The sequence below is a fragment of the Esox lucius genome, chromosome 25 (assembly GCF_011004845.1).
Source record: "Esox lucius isolate fEsoLuc1 chromosome 25, fEsoLuc1.pri, whole genome shotgun sequence".
NCBI classification, from domain to species: domain Eukaryota; kingdom Metazoa; phylum Chordata; class Actinopteri; order Esociformes; family Esocidae; genus Esox; species Esox lucius.
The window spans coordinates 13294230-13302000 of record NC_047593.1 but is presented as its reverse complement, the minus strand read 5'-3'; the positions used below and the strand labels follow the sequence as shown (position 1 = coordinate 13302000).

Sequence of the window (7771 nt, the reverse complement as noted above, 5' to 3'; positions counted from 1 at the left end):
ATCTTTCGCTTGTACGGTGTCATCTTGGCAACAACAAAAAAAAAATAAATCAATATAACGGTCTTTGATAAACCCGCCCCCCCCCCCCCCCGCCCCAAAACAACTTTTAATAATCTTGCGTCTTTGGTCTCATCCTTTTTTCTTTTTCCGTTGTGGGACGTTTCATGTCAGGAGGCGTAATGATATTTCTGTCAATACCTATGGCCAACAAACTTCTGTAGCCTCTTTCCCCGTGTGATGTAATTTTTATCACCTCACCCGTGTGTTCTGTTCTGGGGTTGTTTTTATTGTTGAGGGCATTGCTTCGGCATTGCCACTGCTTCACAATTAGAAAAATACACCCAGAGAAAAGACGCTAGAGGGAGTGCACCATGGTAAGGTAAGGCACGAGCGTTTAAAAAGAGTTGCTGCGTGTCTGAGAGAACATTCTTGAGGCCCTTTGCCCCTTTTTGGAGAAACCCAGGCAGATAAAAGAAAACACTCGGGTGGATTAAAGTGCTCAGAATGTATCAACATCAAACCACCAGAGTTTTTGCCCTCTACATTTTTCAACCCCAGTCAATAGATCTAAATATTTCACTGTGCCCTGGCCGATTTATTGTTTGATGTTTTAAAAACTTGCGCGGAATGAAAGAAAATTCATTAAAGCGGAGGGGGCCCCCGAATGAGGCCCTATGCGATTGGCTTTGAAAGTCGAGTTTAACTGGGGATATTGATCATTCTCTTTCTTCTGTGACAAAGGCCACCAGGGAGGCCGCCAGTGTCAGAGGATGAAGGCAGCTCTTCCAATAACCGCCAGACAACAATGCGAACACAACGTGCAGGTGAGGCTGGGAATAACCAATCCCACCGCTGACCCCCAGACGCACAACGGGAGCCCAATACGAAGGGGGAGGCCCGGGGAGAAGAACTGACCAAATGCGCTGTGACACTCACACACGTCGGACTCTTGATTGTGTGTTCAAATCCAGATCCAGTACGCGTACTAGCTGAGATGCAGTCACGTACTCTGGGGTTGGTGTTTGAAACACACCTGAGGTGTGTTGAGACTTCCTCGTTACTTATTACACAGGTGCTGGAAGCTTCTATGCCAGAAAGAATGACATCTGGTGGATTGCATATTCAGTCTGTGTAATGTTTTGTCTTACATTACTATTACTGTTATTCTACAGGAATGTTTATTTAATTAACCCAACATAACTAACAAGATTTTTTATGTTACAAGCAGCTATTTTAATCTACTATCGCTGGGAATTATTTGTATCTCGAAAACCCCAAGTTTCTTGAAAACCCGAAGAAAGTCTCAAGCTATATTTTACATGTGGAATGAGACCTTATGACTAGAGATATGACATATTTACAGTCCACAAGAGATTCCATTCTTCAAAAGTAGATAACTAGAAATGTGTGTGTAAAGTAAACCGGACTCCTTTATGGACACGGTCATGGCTTAGCGTTCTTACAAGTCTCTAACACAAAGAAATTAATAACTGTTTTCATACATTCACAACCAACTTATATATTTTCTTGTATATATAGCACTATGATGAAACTGGCTCTCATGTGGTCCGCCACAGAAAAGGAAGACTCAGAGTTAACTCGGCTACAGAGGATAAGTTCATTCAAGCCTCAGAAATCAGCAAATAATTGCAACTCAGAATGCAGCCAAAATAAATGCATCACAGAGAAACAGACATCTCAACATATACTGTCCTGAGGAGAGAGCATGAATCAAGCCTTTATGGTCAAATTGCTGAAATGAAACTTCTACTGAAGCACACAAATAAGAAGAGACTTGCTTGGGCCAATGGACATTACACCAGCGGAAATCTGTTCTTTGGTCAGGTCAGGCCAAATTTGAGATATTCGGTTCAAACCGCCATTCCTTGTGAGACGCAGAGTGGGTGGATAGATAACCTCTGCATGTAAGGTAGCCCACCATGAAGCATGAGGGTGTGATAGTGTGGGGGTGCTTTGCTGGTGACACCGTCCGTGATTAAGAATTCAAAGCACAAGCAACCAGCACGGCTATCACAGCATTCTGAAGGCGAAACACCATCCCGACACCATCCCGGTTTGCACTTAGTGCAGCTATAATGTGTTTTGCTACAGGACAATGAATCAAAACGTTGGAATGTTGGGTAACAGAATCATGGAGAAATCGCCCTCTGTTTATTTTACATGACCAATCTGAATAAAAAAAAGACGTCTGCAGATATTGTCAGGGGTCAGCTATGAAGTGGCACATTTGGGTCTTATAAAATCGATTTTGGTTATTGAACTACAGTAAATTAAGTGAACCTACTCCCAGTAACAAAACTACTGCAACAGAATTATTGCACATCACGGGTCCGTGATCTACACAGAAAATTCTAATTATTGTTATTCTTGATGGTGATGAATACTAAATACGTGCAGAAAGACAGAAATATGGAGCTAGTAACATAATGAGGTCCACACCCAGACAAGAGTACATTTGATTGATCCAGACTCGTTCAAATCTGTACCAATCATTGACATGGATGTAATAGAAGTTAGCAGATAATGTTGCATTACAGGCATTTATTTATTTCATGACCGCAGACATTTTTTATTTCTCTTTCCCTCTTTTACACGATTCCATTACTCAATAATGCATAAACTAAATTGTTTTCAGTAAAAGCCTTTACTTCCTACTTCTGTGAATTTTCACTATCCTCCGCCCTCACAAGGAGGAAAAGATATAAAAGCCTTTTATGTTGACTTCAGGGGCAGCGCGTTATTTGGGATCAAACAAAGAACCAGATACATTCTACTAATGATAAATAATCAAACTATTAGAGTTACATTAAGTCCATTAGGGTTACACTGAATTTTCATGAGAAATACCATATAATCTATAATAAAAATGCACGAATAGCATGCCTGATTAATAATATTTCTTAAAAAACTGAATATGTACAATACCATAATTAAGGTATAAAGAGCTTTAATTGGCATTAACCAAAATAATTAGATTAATTTAAAGAAAAACTCAGTCATCTATTGTCAGTTATCCATTATTAGAGAGTAGGCTTATTCAGTCGATGGACTTCAAACATGCTGTTTGTTTCAAACTCCTATGCATTCCCCTATACACCCACTGACAATTGTCTTCCCATATTTAAAATATCAGCCTACATAAAGCATACCAGAAAAAACACCTACAATTTTAATTGTGATGTGGTGTTAAGAGTGTTCATCATGGTTTCTTTCGCTTAAAAAACATACACAAACATTTTCTTGTCATTGCATTGACCGAATTGGCCAAGGAGACAAAAGGACTAACCCTCTTCTAGTACTGAGTCAAAGACGCCTAACTTCTTGCTCCTTGGCAATACCTAATATGCCATCTACCCGGGCCAGACCTTATTACAACCACTGACTGCCTCAGCCGCCTGGCGACCAGCCCCTCGCGGCCTGGGGGGCTGATGGCCCACTTGATGGCTAGATTGGCCCGTCTCTGATCCACACACCAATTACCTCACCGGGCTCTAGCCCATATCTCTCTCTCTACTCTATCTATACATCCCCCCTCTCACTCTGCTCTCTTTCTTACCTGCCCGTCTCAGCTCCCACAAGGTTATCAAGGGGGGGGGGGGGGGATTACCATTCAGCAAGACTGACGATCGGTCACTCAGTCGGCAAGGATGAGGAACAGGGAGGAGGAACAGGGAGGAGGAGCCTCTAGCTGGCCAGAGGTGTGATGCACTTCCATCGATGGATGCCCAGACCAGCAGACCAGGCAGACCTGCTGGGCCACCAATTCCCCCATCCCAAATCAAACCTCCCACCATAGGCAGACTAGTGCTGGCTGGCTGGCTTCTTTTAGCTCGGCTACTGTCAGTTCATCCATGGCAGGTCTGGCGAGAACAGAGGAGTGGAATTAAAGAGGGCATGTGGGTGGATCCAGGTAGTGGAGTGTGGGCAAGCAGTGCTCCCAAGGCCATTCTAGTCTGCTCAGAAACGACCCACTGACTGCACACCTCTCTAGCTAGCAGCACATTGGTACCGTGTGCGAGGCAGACTACATGAAATGTAGTGTTGTGATTCACTAACGGAAGACCTATCAAAGTAAGTGGGTAGAGGTCTGGAGTGGGTCAGGGGTGGTGTCTAAGGCTACACATGAACAATCAATGCTAGAAAACATCGAGTCTTTATCCGGAATTGGATGGTTCAAGGCGTGAGTTAATCACGTTTCCTCTGCTTGGACCAGGGCAAATATAACATGCTATAGTCCATTGTAGCAAACATTTAATGTTTATAATAATACATATTAGCCAAACGTTTCAATGAAGACAAATGCGGCTGGCCGGTCAAGACACAGAAAGGGGTCAAATCAAAATGTGTGACATTGTAGAAAACTAGGCCTACTTGCGAAAAAAAGCTAATAGCTTGCTAGTAACTTTCGATGCCAGTTGATACTTCGTAAACATGTTTGTGTGAATAATTATTTGAGCCGCTTAAAACAATAACCATACAACAATAACATGGTTAATTTTTACCTAATTTCCACCGGAGGAGGCAGGACTTTGAAGTTTCTTGCTAGTGAGCTGTTTTTTGGTAACTTTCGAGATAAGTACAGCAGGCAAGTGTCATCAGCATTTACCGTTCCTGCCAACTGGCGCTAATCCAGATCAATCACTAGCTGCTTTGGGAAAAATATGTTAAGTATTATTAATGGGAAAATATATAATGTATTAGGTATTGCAGGCCCATCAAAAATGTTTAATTGATTATAATTTTGAAAGCATTTAATTTAAAATAGCATTTGTACTGCTGTTAATTTTATGTATGCCTCATTATATGAAATTGTTTATTTATTTTTCAGGTTTCACTTGGACCAGAAAAATAAATTAATGGAAATTGACATCATTGACAATGTAATGTAGTCTGAATTTTCAACACACCTTTTTTCCATGCTTGTTCCAGTGAGGCACAGTGACTGCATTCATATTCTCCCTATTTCCAAGACCCCTCCAACATGCATTCACCTCTCCTTTGAAAAGACAAACAGGACACAGCGGGAGGTAAGTTGAGTTGTGTTATTTCGTTATTGACCGACATGGCTGACGAGACGCCTGTCCTGGTCTCAGGCACAAAAGAGGGAGGAGAGAGAACATCTCAGCCGCTGAAGTGGCTCCCGGCTGGATGCGATGGGGGGGGGGATGATGCCACACCACCATGTCTGTCCTTCATAGATATTCTGAACGTGTCTTCACCCCAGGTTGCCCTGTCAAGGTCTCCGCTTCCACACTCCCCTCCAACGGCGGCTGTGAGACAGGGTCACGGATGACACCGATCGGCCCGCCTGCCAGACGTGACAGCACAGCTGGTCGCCTAATGACAGAGGGGCCCTGCCCGGCGCACACCTGCCCATCGTGGGCAGGGCAGGCGACCTTGTGAGCCGCGATGCAACGCTGGACGGGCAGATGTTCCGGCAGAGAGGAGGAGAACGAGACGGACTCACTACAGGGACCCCTGTCTCCGGTTCTCTCCTCAGCTGTAATTGAAAATCGTGTAAAAGGTCAGCTGTGTTCTGAGAACGCTCGGCTGTCCCTGCCTGGTCGTGCCTTTCAAGCGGAAACGCGACAACAAAAGCTCGGCGCGTGACAGCTTTTGCCTCAGCTACTGCGCGTTAAAAATATGTAAGAACATATGCCATAATGGCCATATAATGACAATATCTGTAAACATTTGCGCCAGCATAAATCTGCATAGTCAAGTGGGTGTGGCCCATCTGTCAGAGGCCTTGCCTAGGGGTCCCGGAGAAAGCCCTAATCATTGGGTCCATTACTGAGACATTGTTATGACATTGGGTCTCTGAGTTGAGGATGACTGCATGCGGTTGGGGCCTGGAAGTGATAAACGTTACGGGTGATTTAAAATGTGGGGGAATTCTGGACCAATACAATAGTAACCCTATCCATGCTGCTGCTGTGTAGTGGGAACCATTGCCTTGCTGTCCTGAATACTTTAGTCAGTCAGAGTGACCTTTGGGCCCAAGTCTCTCCCTGATGAGGGGTGGCTGAGTTCTAGGTTCTAACCCCCCCCCCCACACCCAAATACATTTTCTCTGTTCATGGTTCCTTTAAACGGAACCAGCATCGGACCTGTCAGACACCATCAGCTTCCCCGAGGAAGGAGAGACTGGCTGGGCCTTCAGTCGGAACAGGAAGATCCAAACAGACTATAAAATCGTCCTGGAATACCAAGTCTGGTGATCTGAGGTAAACATTTGATTGGAGGCCACTTCGTGGTCCATTCGAAATATGAACGTGTACTTTGAGAAATATAGGAATTCTGACAGTGCGTTCCAATAGGTTCTTTCTTTATTTCGCTCGGGTTAAAAGGTAATGTTTCTGGGGAGTTGGTTTTGCTGGGGGAAAAAAGTATCAGAGGAGATATGGTTTCGGGACAACGCAGTCAGAACTAAATTGAAGACATACACTGTCGACGGTGACATCTCATTTTGGTTTCATTTCAATAATGCATGAGGTTTGAAAAGACATTAGGCTAAATGAGGAACACATGACGCTAACACTCAGACATGTGGTTCGGGAGTGTGGGTGGGGGGGGGGTTTGTTCGTAATAAAAACAAGTGCTGTGACTCGAGCGCAGAGCGCAAACAGGAAGGAAACAATCCCGTCCATAAACTCTCCCCAAATGAGTCTGTTATCAATAACACTTGTGTCTAGTGGAGAAACAGAATGTTGCCGGATTTCACAATGTGTGTTTTTGGTTTGACTGCCGTAGACTTTGCCAATAACAATGTTACCCACAATCACTATCCAAACCACACAGCCTTGGCATCGTAGTCTGTCACAAATTATGTTTTGGTTCTGACCGAATGCAACAGCTTCCTGTCTCGTTCTGGTTTCTCTTACAGTCTCGGCCAAAGACAAAGCAAAGGACAGCAGGTTTTTTTTCACTGTAGCAGTGAAGGAAATGCACATTAGAAACAGTTGGAGTGATGACAATTGTGAAACGCAGGGTTATATATCTTTTTTCATGTTTTATAAAAATGTAAATAAAGCCATTGCCATATCTGACAATGGACATCCCGGGTTTATCATTACACATTGACCCAAGAACCACTAATGTACCAACCTTCTGATAAAAACTGGTGTTGTCTATGGCTATGGTATCACTTATGTTTGCTGGAGCCCTCTTTTACTGTGTTTGTGACTTCTTCTGTGTGTGGAGAAAGGCAGAGGGTTGGTACCCGCTGGTGAGTGTGTTCGCACGGCTCAGATTGCACATTACAAAGGGAAGACAGCTTCTGGGCTTGCTGAACTTTTGCTTGTTATCAGGAGCTGGGAGAGAGATGGAGAGAATTGATCTTTTGTCTGCTGGAGGTGCACTCCCCTGGGCCGGACCAGCCCCCCCCCCTCCCTCCTTCCCTCCCTCTCTGCCTCCCTCTTTCTCATTCTCTCCATCCTCCCTGCTCCCTCTTTTTCTCTTCTTCATTCTTCTCTTTTATTTTCTCCTCTTTCCATCCCTCTCTCCTTCCGCCCCACTCCTTCTATCTCATTCCCCCGCGCCCAGTCTCCGTCTCTCCATCCCTCCATCTTCTCTCTCCGCGTGGCGGCTACCTCCCCTCCGACTGACACTCGTCCTGCCGCTGCTGAGAGGAGAGACGTGCGCCGAGCGCCTGACACCGGGATTGATCTGATCTCGCTGTCTTCCCATAAGCTCCATCTCATCCCTTGCTCCCAAAGATACTATAGGAGAGCTGCAAATGGGGGATGAA

The 7771-nt window shown here is 44.5% G+C and overlaps 1 long non-coding RNA gene across 2 annotated transcripts; it reads left to right on the top strand.

The window, feature by feature from the left end:
* Nucleotides 1-4098: 4098 nt before the first annotated feature.
* On the top strand, nucleotides 4099-7429 carry LOC105020980. Of its 2 annotated transcripts, none has more exons than XR_002196136.2 (3): nucleotides 4099-4201; nucleotides 4951-5048; nucleotides 5246-7429. It is a non-coding gene; the product is annotated as an uncharacterized LOC105020980 (long non-coding RNA). The 2 variants fall into 2 exon arrangements; XR_002196137.2 differs by lacking the exon at nucleotides 4099-4201 and adding an exon at nucleotides 4432-4684.
* Nucleotides 7430-7771: the final 342 nt, after the last annotated feature.